Consider the following 14,236-nt stretch of genomic DNA (forward strand, 5'->3'; position numbering starts at 1 on the left):
TGTGTGGACGTTTTTTTTTCTCTCCTAGATATAGGACAGACACTTCAAAACCTTATTCCTTATGATTTATTTTTGGGCTACCTGTTTTGCCATTCATGAATGTGTTATCCAATGCATTTCTCTTGGCTATAGCAAGGCCAAATTAAAGATTTCAGGTATTTTTTATCGCTAACTCCTAAAATTCCAAATCGAATAGCAAAACATCTTAAAACAGTTCCAATCAAAGGGTAAAACAATCTTAAAACAGTTCCAATCAAATAGCAAAACAATCTTAAAACAGTTCCAATCAAATAGCAAAACAATCTTAAAACAGTTCCAATCAAATAGCAAAACAATCTTAAAACAGTTCCAATCAAATAGCAAAACAAATCTTAAAACAGTTCCAATCAAATAGCAAAACAAATCTTAAAACAGTTCCAATCAAAGGGCTTAGACCTCTTAATGAACTCACCACATTAATAACCCCTTTATTCAGACACTCAGACATCATCAAGTCTCCATTCCACACACAGTCAGAGACCGCCACCCATCAGGAACAGCATCAGCTACCAGGTGGATCCACCTAATGATAACACTCCTGCCACCTCCTTTTCTCCACTCTGACATTGGCTTCTCTGGCTTGAAAGGGGCCGTCGGGCGAGTGTTTGATGTGTGTAAAGGTAGTCGTTGGACGACTGCTGACTTTGCCAGGTGCTCCAAACATAGGGGGAGAGAATAAGTGGCAGGAGGGAAGGGAGAGAGAGGCAAGCAGGTAGGCAGAGAGGGAGACAGCAGTGCTGGGTACTGACGAGAGGAGGACAGTTTGCGAACCTCTCCTCTGGAAGGCTTTGTGGAAGTGAGCCAGAGATGGGCCTTCAGTTAGTGTTAATGATGCACCAAGCGCCTGACGTTAAAGGCTACCTGAAATACATCTCTCTCCCTATTTTACAATCGGAGGAGGGAAAGGTCCCGTCTGACATGTCAAACAGGCACTGACAGGTAAAATGTGGCTATTTGTTGTTTCATCTGTACTAATCTGGCTTAAATAGTCACTCTTAGCTGGGTTATGAGCTTTTTGCACAGCCGGCGAAATATCACCGAGTACCCCACTGAGTACCCCACTGAGTACCCCACTGAGTACCCCACTGAGTACACCACTTAGGTCTTCCACAGTCTATGCGACATCTGCCCGTAACCATAACAACAAAATAAACAAACATTATTGAAGTGTGGAGAAATAATCGCTTAAAACACCCAAAACATGCACAAAAAAACATATTTACATGCAACATAAATTAATAATTAAAAAATGGAATCGAAAACGATGATTTTTATTGTTAGACGCAAACTGATATTGTTAGCTAACTAGCTGGCTAGAGTGGGCGAGTTAGCTGGTGCTGCTGTTGGATGTACTTGCTGACATATCACCATACAGGGTACGTTTTCTACAGTGATGGGTCAACAACGACAGCATCGCTTTATAAATAGAGCAGAATCCTAATTTCTCTGCCCTCGTTTGATCGGCTTCCACAGGCACAAGCACCAATGACCTCTCTTCCTGTCTGTCAGCGCCTTTAAGAATTCAGATATTATGGGTGGGTATCTCTCAAAACGCAGACAGAAGGCAAACATAGTTTCTCTCTCTAGTGGCATTAATTTGTTTACTAGTAATCAGTATAATCACCAGAACTGTGGTCCTAGGCATCTCTGCAGTGTTTATCAATGCATGTTTGTGTTTGTGTGATGGAGTGGGGTCACGAACCCTGTAGGCGGGTTCTTCTCTGCCATCTCAAAGTAAAACAGTGACTCAAGCAGTGAGCTGCATTAAAGAGACAGTGACAGAGTGAGAGAAAGAGAGGGAGAGTGAGTGTGACTGGAGATAGAAATTGGTTGGTTCTTCATATAATCTAAACTATAATGGTGTTTTAGAAAATTTAAAGGAAATGATGGTGGCAGAACATTTATTTAAATTGTTTTACTGGCAAGTTATGTTTTGGTTTATTCATCTGCATTTCATACTATGCCTATTTGTTTGTATTTATTAAATGATTAATGGAATAATGCATTATGTCGTTAATGTGTTTTTGTCTCATTATGATTTATTGTTAGAACCTCGATTTTCACAATGTCAGGTGAAATTATGCATCATTGAAGTGAAGCTTAATCGGCTTACAATTTTGTCCAAATGATTTTGCCTAAATGGATACTGAACATCACTGAGCATCAGATCTAATATCTGTTGCTTCTTGCTCAGTACAGTTCTGGCTGTAACATTCAATCCACACATTATCCACAGGTCCTATAGAGAAATATCAACATTGACATGGGTGTAAAGATTACAAATCAAAAGTGTAGTGTGTGTGTGTGTGTGTGTGTGTGTGTGTGTGTATGTGTGTGTGTGTGTGTGTGTGTGTGTGTGTGTGTGTGTGTGTGTGTGTGTGTGTGTGTGTGTGTGTGTGTGTGTGTGTGTGTGTGTGTGTGTGCGTGCGTGCGTGCGTGCGTGCGTGCGTGTGTGTGTGTGCGTGTGCGTGTGTGTGTCATGGATGCATGTGCTTCTGTGTTCTGTGTAGCGTTGCTGGTCACGTGGGTGTGATTTACCATTGTGTCTACATATCTCTATAGCCAGCTTGGCTGTCACTTGTGCTGCTGATTTGTGAGAGGCAGAATTGCTCCCAAAGTGCTTCTGCGGTCTATACTTCCTCCCTTTTCAGGGGCCTGTATCTTTCAATAGAAGGAGAAACCTTTACAATAAGACCCGTAATTTGATTAAAACAGAACCATGGGGTGGGGGGGGGGATTGGTAAAGATGCACTTGACATCTTGTGAAAATGGCTTCCCTCCCTCCGCCATAGGGGGGTTAGGGTGGCTCATAAAAAATGCATTTGAAGAGGGACAGTCTGCTGATTAGAAGTACTTTTCGCCTCTCAAAAGTGGCGTCCAATTAGCTTTGAGAAACAGCTTCCCCATCGCTGCCGTTCTCCCACACCACCAACGGCGCATCGGAGACACCGTGACATGACATAATGAATGCAATCACCAATAATTAGTAGGGGGATGATCAGCCCTCACTTTGAGCCATCATCAAGAGAGGAGAAGGTTGCACTTCTCCTTCCTTCTTAAACACAACCTGCCTACCAGGAGTTTAGAAGTCAGACCCTCAACAAATTTGTAGTCTTCATGTCAGTAAATTATTACATTTTCAGAGCACATATGATGAGGTGATTAAGATACATAAATAATAGTTGATTACCTGCTGTAAAGTTTGAGACAAATCGACTGTCTCCTAAAATGAAAAACGTCTTATTTTCAGGTGCAGTATTTCTTTATCGTCAGTCGTGAAACTTGGACCCAGACTCATGTTTATCCAGGGTTTCGGTGCTGACATTGACACCATTGGTCGGTGGTTGATTTAATTTTCGAACTCTGAAGACACAGAGAACCCTCGTTTCACCCAGAGAACTGAACGGAGGGGTGGAGGGGGAGACCGTGCGGCCGGGCAATGTGCCATTGTCAGCTGTAAAAGTCATGGGTATGGTGGGAGTGGAACAGGAAGGTAGTCAGACAGACAGGCCAGAGCACCTCTTTAAGAGGGCCTTGACACCCTTCAGAACACCAACTAGTGAATCAAAGATCTAGGTATCTCCAGTGGAAAGCGGAAGAGAAACGATGCCAGGAACTGAAGTACTACTGGTCAGCTTCCGCTCAGCCCAGTTTTTAGCTCTTCTCTGTCCTGGTACCCCTGAAGCAAGTCCCTGCCTATCTTCCGAAAATGTCTGATAAAACCAAACTCTTCAAAAGAGCATCTTAAATCTGATATTCCACGGGAAATGAATGCATTAATTGTGAGTCGCTCTGGAGAAGAGCAACTGTTAGGATGTTGTTGTTTTTTTATTTTTTTTTGTAGATGCTCTGAAGTGTGGTTGGCTGATGAAGACAGAGATCAAAGGTGACAGAGATCATTGTCACTTTGTGATAGGTCTGATAGGTCTGATGTGCCAGTCACCATGGCCTGTTGACGGTGACCCGCATCACCCAAATAAGATAAATAAGCTTTTGTCCAACTCATTGTTCTCTCTTTATTCTCTGTGAAAAACAAAACCCTTTACACCAGAGGACATTAAGTTATTCTCTAAAGTGGTGACAAATTAGGGCCGTTTAAATGTAAAAGTCAGGGGAAGAATTCTCTGGAACTAAAAGATAAGTCAGACTGTTGTGTAATAGTGGCCCTGTCAAAGGCAATTTGTAGTAAAAACTGCTTGTTTATGAATATTGGGGTCTCATACGTAATTTATGCCAGTAGGTGTACCATCAATTAAATATGAATTGTGCCGAGGAAAAAAAACATATTTAATTCCACTGAAATGCAGCAGCCCTGTTTCTGCCCTGTTCTACCTAATTCTTGCTAAGCCTCAAGTCTTAAAGCCATGATATGTTAATGTGACACAAGTCAAAGATAACTGGCATGCTTATTAAATACTTAGCAGATAATACAAATCCACATATTTTTCTCTAATGTAATTGAAACACTGAAAAGGGCTTTATATTAATACTGAAATAGGCCGATGTTAACTGAAGAATGTTTCTGTTGGTGGTTTGAGGGAGATGGGGAGGGGGGGCAATATCTGGAGAAATATTAAATAATTTATGATAATGCTACAATTCACCGCCAGGATTTTCAATTTTTAATCAACAAGTTGTGCCTCGGAAGTTTTAAACCTACAAAAACCTAATGCAATTACAGAATGAAACTTAAATGTTCTTTAAGGCAGGCTTCTAAAGCGCAGATTAAAAATGTATTGCAAGGATAATGGCCAAGCCGCTTTTATTCTTTCAACCACTTACAATGCAATTAGATTTAAAAACGCGTTTTTAATATTTATGTTTTAAGGAGAATCAGAGGAAAAGGAGGTGGTGAATGGAACCCAGGGATGAGCCAGTGTACTCAGACAATATTAATGTTGCCATGGCAGTCAACGGACACCTGTATTAAATCATCCGTAAATCATTTAATTTTCACCATGTTAGCAACGTTCACACAACGTTGACCAAAACAAGCTGTTGGATTGTCATCAAACATTCATGTGTTTTTCCGTCCCTCCTCTATGTAGTTCAATTGGAGGCAGCAGAGACCTTTGCCACATCAACGCTCACGTTGTGAGGACCAGGATTTTAGCCGGAGGAGGGTTGTCTACCCCTTCCTCCTTTCCCACAGAAATCAATTCAACCTGCCAATTCCCATTGATTTGACAAGCCTGTGATCGACCCTGTTAGGGCAGGATTAGAGGTGTTTATCTCTGGGAAACCTTGACAGAACAAGTGATCATTTCTCTCGGCTTCCTGGAATCTTGGCTGTGAAAACCTGTTGTGTCCTGAAAGCTCTGCTCTCAGTGTTGTTAATTGAATCAATCTAAGATGGTGTAGTAAGGGAGAGTGCACATTTACTGTAGAGATGTGTTGCTCATACAAATCAATCCACTTACGATGATATAAATGCATTGCACTTACCGAGGTGTTTGAGGCAGAGGGGCTTGTAGGTATGACCCTGATAGAAAATGACACTTGCCTTCACACAACGGATCGGGGTTGGAATATGTAAGTGTTACGCAATAAGGGAACACAAGATGCCCTAGAATGTAAACAGTGCAGTACTGTTGATGTAAGCAGAAAACAGTGACCTAGCAACATGTCAACTTTTAATATCAACTTCCAATGTCAAATTAAAGTGAGCCAAATCACAGGGAACTGATAGCGGGGCATATGGTCTAATGGCTGCCAGCTTGCTTCATATGCCTTCACGTCATAATATTGCCTCTATTCTTTAAACAAATCATAAAGGTTGAATGGAGTTTGAACTCAGCTGTAAAACTTTGTATAAATCGACTGAATTCTGCATTGAGCTACTAATTATTGGCGGGAGGTCAGCGCTTGGGAGAAGGTATCACGATGACTGGATTAATGACGGTGCAGTCACGCATGTAGAAGTATAATGCTTTGGGTTCACTGACTGATGAGATCCATTACTCTTCAAATGAAGTTTAATGTTCTTTTGAGCAGCAGGTAATTTCAGCTTGATGTACGTGTGTGTGTGTGTGTGTGTGTATGTGTGTGCACTTGCATGAACATAACTGATTGTGTGTGCATGTGCATTTGAATGTGTGTGTGTGTGTGTGTGTGTGTGCACATGATCATTTGAGTTTGTGTGTGTGTGTGTGTGTGTGTGTGTGTGTGTGTGTGTGTGTGTGTGTGTGTGTGTGTGTGTGTGTGTGTGTGTGTGTGTGTGTGTGTGTGTGTGTGTGTGTGTGTGTGTGTTTGTGTGCTCGTACGCATGTGAGAGTATCTATGAGAAATAATGCCTGTGTGGAATCCCGGCAGCATTTAGACACATTAATGGAACCAGAGACATTGAACCAAAATGTATTATTCAACACTTAAAAGCATGGAGCATCTGCTCACAGCGGTTAAAGCCCTGTCCAACTCCATGGCTCTTTAATATTTCACACAATGAAACTGACTGGGAGGGCGTTCATGTAGAATTTAATTGAGGGCGCAGACAATAGTATAGAGACAGGGACAACCTTGAGAAAAATTTGAGGTCAAAGGTCAACTCCGGGTATTGTGGGTATTGTAATTAGTGTGGCTGGTAAGAGGACAAATGTGACGTAATTGGAAAATTGACGTTTTATCTTCTGTATTGATTGAATGGTGTTGCCGTCAAATCAGTGCTCACTCGCTCACTCGCTCACTCACTCTCTCACTCACTCACCACTCACTCACTCACTCACTCGCTCACTCGCTCACCCGCTCACTCGCTCACCCGCTCTCTCGCTCACTCGCTCACTCGCTCACTCGCTCACTCGCTCTCACTCCAATCCCAAATAAAAGTAAATGTTGCCATTCAGAATAGGTCTGTTTTATTGGATGACACAGCTGCACACACAGACAGCCTGATATCCCTACCGCCCTAACCCGGATGACGCTAGACCAATTGTGCGTCGCCCCATGGACCTCCCGGTCGCGGCTGGCTGCGACAGAGCCTGGGCTCAAACCCAGAGTCACTGGTGGCACAGCTTGCACTGCGATGCAGTGCCTTAGACCACTGCGCCACCCGGGAGGCCCTACCATGATACAATTTTGTATGTTTCTCTTATAAACTTGTGACAGACTCACAATAAGCCCCTTGAACCAAAACAGTTTAAAAAGTATACTCAATATATCCAATGAATATCCTTGAACCTCATAGAAGCTCAAGTCCAAAGAAAATATCACAACATTTTCATTTGCAGAAATACCCCCCCAAAAAAGGCAGTTTGTATCAATAAAATCAATGAAATTCATTTTTAAAGCCCTTTCTACATTGGAATGGACCAAGATGGCACCGACAGAGAGGGGTTCCTCGCTTGTAGTTCTTAGGAAACGTTTTGTATTATTGTGTTTCTTCTTCCTCTGACGAGGAGGAGTAGGAGAGATCGGGCCAATGTGCAGCGTGGTAAGTGTCCATTTTAGTTTATTAAACTGAACACTAAAGAATACAAAATAACAAAGTGAATGATACAAACGAAAACCGAACCAGTCCTGAAATGTGAAACAATCATTACAACAGGAAACAATCACCCACAACTCAAAAGTGAAACCAGGCTACCTAAGTATGGTTCTCAATCAGGGACAACGATTGACAACTGCCTCTGATTGAGAACCATACCAGGCCAAACACAGAAATCCCAAAACATAGAAAAAGGAACATAGACAACCCGCCCAACTCACGCTCTGAACATAGTAAAGCAAAGACATAACAACAGAACTAAGGTCAGCACGTGACAGGACCCCCCTCACCCTCATTGATGCGGACTCCGCAACCTATAGGGGAGGGTCTGGGTGGGTGTCTGTCTGCGGTGCCGGCTCTGGCGCGGGACGTGGACCCCACTCCACCATAGTCTTTAACCGCCTCCGTGGCCTCTTTAGAGCGACGACCCTCGCCGCTGACCTCGGACTGGGGACCCAAGCCACGGATCCCGAATGGACGGGAGATTCCGGCAGCACCGGACAGGCAGGAGACTCCGGCAGCTCCGGAATGAAGGGCGATTCCGGCAGCGCCGGCATGACGGGCGATTCTGGCAGCTTCTGACTGACGAGCGGCTCTGGCAGCTCCTGGCTGACGGACGGCTCTGGCAGCTCAGGACAGACGGGCGGCTCTGGCAGCTCAGGACAGACGGGAGACTCTGGCAGCTCAGGACAGACGGGAGACTCTGGCAGCTCAGGACAGACGGGAGACTCTGGCAGCTCAGGACAGACGGGAGACTCTGGCAGCTCAGGACAGACGGGAGACTCTGGTAGCTCAGGACAGACGGGAGACTCTGGCAGCTCAGGACAGACAGGAGACTCTGGCAGCGCTGGGCAGACGGGAGACTCTGACAGCGCTGGGCAGGAGGAAGACTCTGGCAGCACTGAACAGGCGGGAGCACCTGTAGGGAGGAGACGGAGAGACAGCCTGGTGCGGGGGGCTGCCACCGGAGGGCTGGTGCGTGGAGGTGGCACCAGATTGACCGGACCGTTTTTTATTTTATTTTATTTCACCTTTATTTAACCAGGTAGGCTAGTTGAGAACAAGTTCTCATTTGCAACTGCGACCTGGCCAAGATAAAGCATAGCAGTGTGAACAGACAACACAGAGTTACACATGGAGTAAACAATTAACAAGTCAATAACACAGTAGAAAAAAATGGGCAGTCTATATACAATGTGTGCAAAAGGCATGAGGAGGTAGGCGAATAATACAATTTTGCAGATTAACACTGGAGTGATAAATGATCAGATGATCATGTACAGGTAGAGATATTGGTGTGCAAAAGAGCAGAAAAGTAAATAAATAAAAAACAGTATAAAAACAGTATGGGAATGAGGTAGGTGAAAATGGGTGGGCTATTTACCAATAGACTATGTACAACTGCAGCGATCGGTTAGCTGCTCGGATAGCTGATGTTTGAAGTTGGCGAGGGAGATAAAACAGAACTAAGGTCAGAACATGACAGGACCCCCCCCCCCCTCACCCCCATTGATGCGGACTCCGCAACCTATAGGGGAGGGTCTGGGTGGGTGTATGTCTGCGGTGGCGGCTCTGGCGCGGGACGTGGACCCCACTCCACCATAGTCTTTAACCGCCTCCGTGGCATCTTTAGAGCGACGACCCTCGCCGCCGACCTCGGACTGGGGACCCAAGCCACGGATCCCGAATGGACGGGAGATTCCGGCAGCACCGGACAAGCAGGAGACTCCGGCAGCTCCGGAGTGAAGGGCGATTCCGGCAGCGCCGGCATGACGGGCGATTCTGGCAGCTTCTGACTGACGAGCGGCTCTGGCAGCTCCTGGCTGACGGACGGCTCTGGCAGCTCAGGACAGACGGGCGGCTCTGGCAGTTCAGGACAGACGGGAGTCTCTGGCAGCTCAGGACAGACGGGAGACTCTGGCAGCTCAGGACAGACGGGAGACTCTGGCAGCTCAGGACAGACGGGAGACTCTGGCAGCTCAGGACAGACGGGAGACTCTGGCAGCTCAGGACAGACGGGAGACTCTGGCAGCTCAGGACAGACAGGAGACTCTGGCAGCGCTGGGCAGACGGGAGACTCTGACAGCGCTGGGCAGGAGGAAGAGTCTGGCAGCACCGAACAGGCGGGAGTACCTGTAGGGAGGAGACGGAGAGACAGCCTGGTGCGGGGGGCTGCCACCGGAGGGCTGGTGCGTGGAGGTGGCACCAGATAGACCGGACCGTGAAGGCGCACTGGAGGTCTCAAGCACCGAGCCTGCCCAACCCTACCTGGCTGAATGCTCCACGTAGCCAGGCCAGTGCGGCGAGGTGGAATAGCCTGCACTGGGCTGTGCTGCCGAACCGGGGACATCATGTATAGGGCTGGTGCCATGTACCCTGGCCCGAGGAGACGCACTGGAGACCAGATGCGTTGAGCCGGCTTCATGGCACCTGGCTCGATGCCCACTCTAGGCCTGCTGATACAAGGCGCTGCTATGTACCGCACCGGGCTATGCCTGCGCACCGGGCACACCGTGTGCCTCACGGCATAACACGATGCCTGCCCGGTCCCTCTCTCTCCACGGTAAGCACGGGGAGTTGGCGCAGGTCTCCTACCTGACTTCTCCACACTCCCTGTGTGCCCACCCCAAGACATTTTTGGAGCTGCCTCTCGGGCTTCCAACCGCGCTGCCGTGCTGCCTCCTCATACCACCGCCTCTCGGCTTTCACTGCCACCAGCTCTGTCTTGGGGTGGCAATACTCTCCCGGCTGTACCCAAGGTCCCTTGCCATCCAGGATCTCCTCCCATGTCCAGGAGTCTGGAGATCGCTGCTGCTGCCCATTACCACGCTGCTTGGTCCTTTGGTGGTGGGTGAGTCTATAACGTGTTGCTTCTTCCTCCTCTGACGAGGAGGAGTAGGAGAGATCGGGCCAATGTGCAGCGTGGTAAGTGTCCATTTTAGTTTATTAAACTGAACACTAAAGAATACAAAATAACAAAGTGAATGATACAAACGAAAACCGAAACAGTCCTGAAATGTGAAACAAACATTACAACAGGAAACAATGACCCACAACTCAAAAGTGAAACCAGGCTACCTAAGTATGGTTCTCAATCAGGGACAAGGATTGACAGCTGCCTCTGATTGAAAACCATACAAGGCCAAACACAGAAATCCCAAAACATAGAAAAAGGAACATAGACAACCCACCCAACTCACGCCCTGACCATACTAAAACAAAAACATAACAACAGAACTAAGGTCAGAACGTGACAATTATGTATTATTTTTTACATTGTTAGCCCAGAAAATATTATGTGTTTTTACATACAGACGGGAAGAACTATTGGATATCAGAGCGGCGGTAACTCACCAGCACTACCAGCATTACAACAAGGAATACGACTTTCCCGAAGCTGATCCTTTGTTCGCACCACCCAGGGCAAATGAACTGATTCCAGAGGCCGACCCAAAACAACACCAGCGGAGAAGAGGAATTCGGAGCGGTCTTCTGGTCAGACTTAGGAGGCGCTCACACCACCCACCGCTTCTGAGTATATTACTCTGCTATAGTTCAGTCCCTGGGTAACAAAGTTGATGAGATCAGGATAAGGGTTTCTTTCCAGAGTGGCATCAGGGATTGTAACATACTCTGTTTCACAGAAACATGGCTCTCTTGGGTTATACTGTCAGAGTCGGTCCAGCCATCTGGATTCTCAGTTCATTGCGCCAACGATAGGCCTCAGGAACTTCACTGGTCTTTATGCAACCTGGAAACCTTATATCATGAGGCTGCATGTATTGTAGCTGGGGACTTTGGGGAAAGGGAAAATTGGGGAAAGGGCTACCTAAATTATATCAGCATATCGACTGTAGTTCTCTCACTGGAAAAACACTCAACCATTGTTATTCCAACTTGCATACAAGCCCCCCCCCCCCAAAAAAGTTAAAGACAATCGTACAGTTGAAGTCGGAAGTTTACATGCACTTAGGTTGCAGTCATTAAAACTCATTTTTCAACCACTCCACATATTTCTTGTTAAAATAACTTTAGTTTTGGCAAGTCGGTTAGGACATCTAATTTGTGCATGACACAAGTCGTTTTTCCAACAATTATTTACAGACAGATTATTTCACTTATAATTCACTGTATCACAATTCCAGTGGGTCAGACGTTTACATACACTAAGTTGACTGCGCCTTTAAACAGCTTGGAAAATTCCAGAAATGATGACTTTAGAAGCTTATGGTAGGCTAATTGACATAATTTGAGTCACTTGGAGGTGTACCTGTGGATGTATTTCAAGGCCTACCTTCAAACTCAGTGCCTCTTTGCTTGACATCATGGGAAAATCAAAAGAAATCAGCCAAGACCTCAGAAAAAAATTGTAGACTCCCACAAGCCTGGTTCATCCTTCGTAGTAATTTCCAAATGCCTGAAGGTACCACGTTCACGCAAATCAATCCCAGAACAACAGCAAAGAACCTTCTGAATATGCTGGAGGAAACAGGTACAAAAGTATCTATATCCACAGTAAAATTAGTCCTATATCGACATAACCTGAAAGGCCGCTCAGCAAGGAAGAAGACACTTCTCCAAAACCACCATAAAAAAGCCAGACTACAGTTTGTAACTGCACATGGGGACAAAGATCATACTTTTTTGGAGAAATGTCCTCTGGTCTGATGAAAACAAAAATAGAACTGTCTAGCCATAATGCCCATCGTTATGTTTGGAGGAAAAAGTGGGAGGCTTACAAGCCAAAGTACCCCATCCCAACCGTGAAGCTCGGGGGTGGCAGCATCATGTTGTGGAGTTGCTTTGCTCCAGGAGGGACTGGTGCACTTCACAAAATAGATCGCACCATGAGGCAGGAAAATGATGTGGATATATTGAAGCAACATCTCAAGACATCAGTCAGGAAGTTAAAGCTTGGTCGCAAATGGGTCTTCCAAATGGACAATGACCCCAAGCATACTTCCAAAGTTGTGGCAAAATGGCTTAAGGACAACAAAGTCAAGGTATTGCCCATACCTCAATCCTATAGAACATTTGTGGGCAGAACATAAAAAGTGTGCGCGAGCAAGGAGGAATACAAACCTGACTCAGTTACACCAGCTCTGTCAGGAGGAATGGGCTAAAATTCATCCAACTTATTGTGGGAAGCTTGTGGAAGGCTAGCCAAAATGTTTGACGCAAGTGAAACAATTTAAAGGAAATGCAACCAAATACTAATTGAGTGTATGTAAACTTCTAACCCACTGGGAATGTGATCTCTACTATTATTCTGACATTTCAAATTCTTAAAATAAAGTGGTGATCCTAACTGACCTGAGACAGGGCATTTTTACTAGGATTAAATGTCAGGAATTGTGAAACTGGGTATAAACCTATTTGAATAAGGTGTTTGTAAACTTCCGACTTGAACTGTATCTAGATAATTCTGTTAGCTAAGTAAATAAGTATACCAAGGTACCAAGCTGCTGGGACAACGTTGACCTGGCTGCATCTTTACTCACCTCTGAAGTGTAAAGTCAGATGTGTGAACGTCTTGAGCCCAACAACGGCAGGAGAGTTTCACAGCCCCCCCACACCCAAATACAGAGGCCTTTGAAGCCCCAATGGCTTATCCCTGTCCAGAGGGCATTACAATATAGTATCAAATTATAAAAAATAACCCTACAAGTAATACGTTTTTAAAAAAGCTCCTCAAGGAGAATCCAGAGACACCATTTGCTGACTTCTACAAAAAGGGGAACATAGGCAAATTAATTTTCCACACAGGCCATCCCCTGGCATGGCACAGTGCTATAAGAGCACACTGCCCCTTTGTCAAGAGAGAAGGGTATTGGCCCAGGGCAAAAACTCTGAATACCAGACATTGAGGAAATTGAAACAACCTCTGTCAACGTGTACAAGTCTGGGACAGTAATGGTGCAGGGCATCCTCATGCAGTTCCAGCAGGACTTTTACGGGATCAAAGAGAGAGGACAGCAGGAAAATCTCTCGCTCTCTCTCTCTGTCTCTCTCTGTCTCTCTCTCTCTCTCTCTCTCTCTCTCTCTCTCTCTCTCTCTCTCTCTCTCTCTCTCTGTCTCTCTGTCTCTCTCTCTCTCTCTCTCTCTCTCTCTCTCTCTCTCTCTCTCTCTCTCTCTCTCTCTCTCTCTCTCTCTCTCTCTCTCTCTCTCTCTCTCTCTCTCTCTCTCTCTCTCTCTCTCTCTCTCTCTCTCTCTCTCTCTCTCTCTCTCTCTCTCTCTCTCTCTCTCTGTGATGACTCCCCCATCCTGAGTCTGATCACACCTCTTCAAACTGTCCTGCAGACGAGGATAGTCAGCCCCCCTCCAGCACTGAACACACCCAGGTCCACCACTGCTCCACATCACTGAGAGGGATACATTCACAGAGCTGGAGAGAGACATGGTGGAGCTCAGAGAGCTACTCCACACAATCCAGACAGAACAAGCCAATATTACAGACCACCACATCCACTGAGGACACACAAAAGCCAGAGATTGTGCACCTCATTGACTATAATGGCAAATAGATTCAAGAGGATAAACTTTTTCCCAAACACAAAGTGGCTAATCTCTGGTGCCCACACACTAGGCATGCCCTGGAGCTGCTGTCAGAGGACAGACTAGGGTCCCCCAGCCACATCCTCATTCACACAGGCACAAATTACCTGAGGGCCCAGCAGGAAAGGGTCGCCACAGCACTCAAGGAAGTGATTGAAAAAG

Source organism: Oncorhynchus keta, chromosome 13 (assembly GCF_023373465.1).
Source record: "Oncorhynchus keta strain PuntledgeMale-10-30-2019 chromosome 13, Oket_V2, whole genome shotgun sequence".
Lineage (NCBI taxonomy): Eukaryota > Metazoa > Chordata > Actinopteri > Salmoniformes > Salmonidae > Oncorhynchus > Oncorhynchus keta.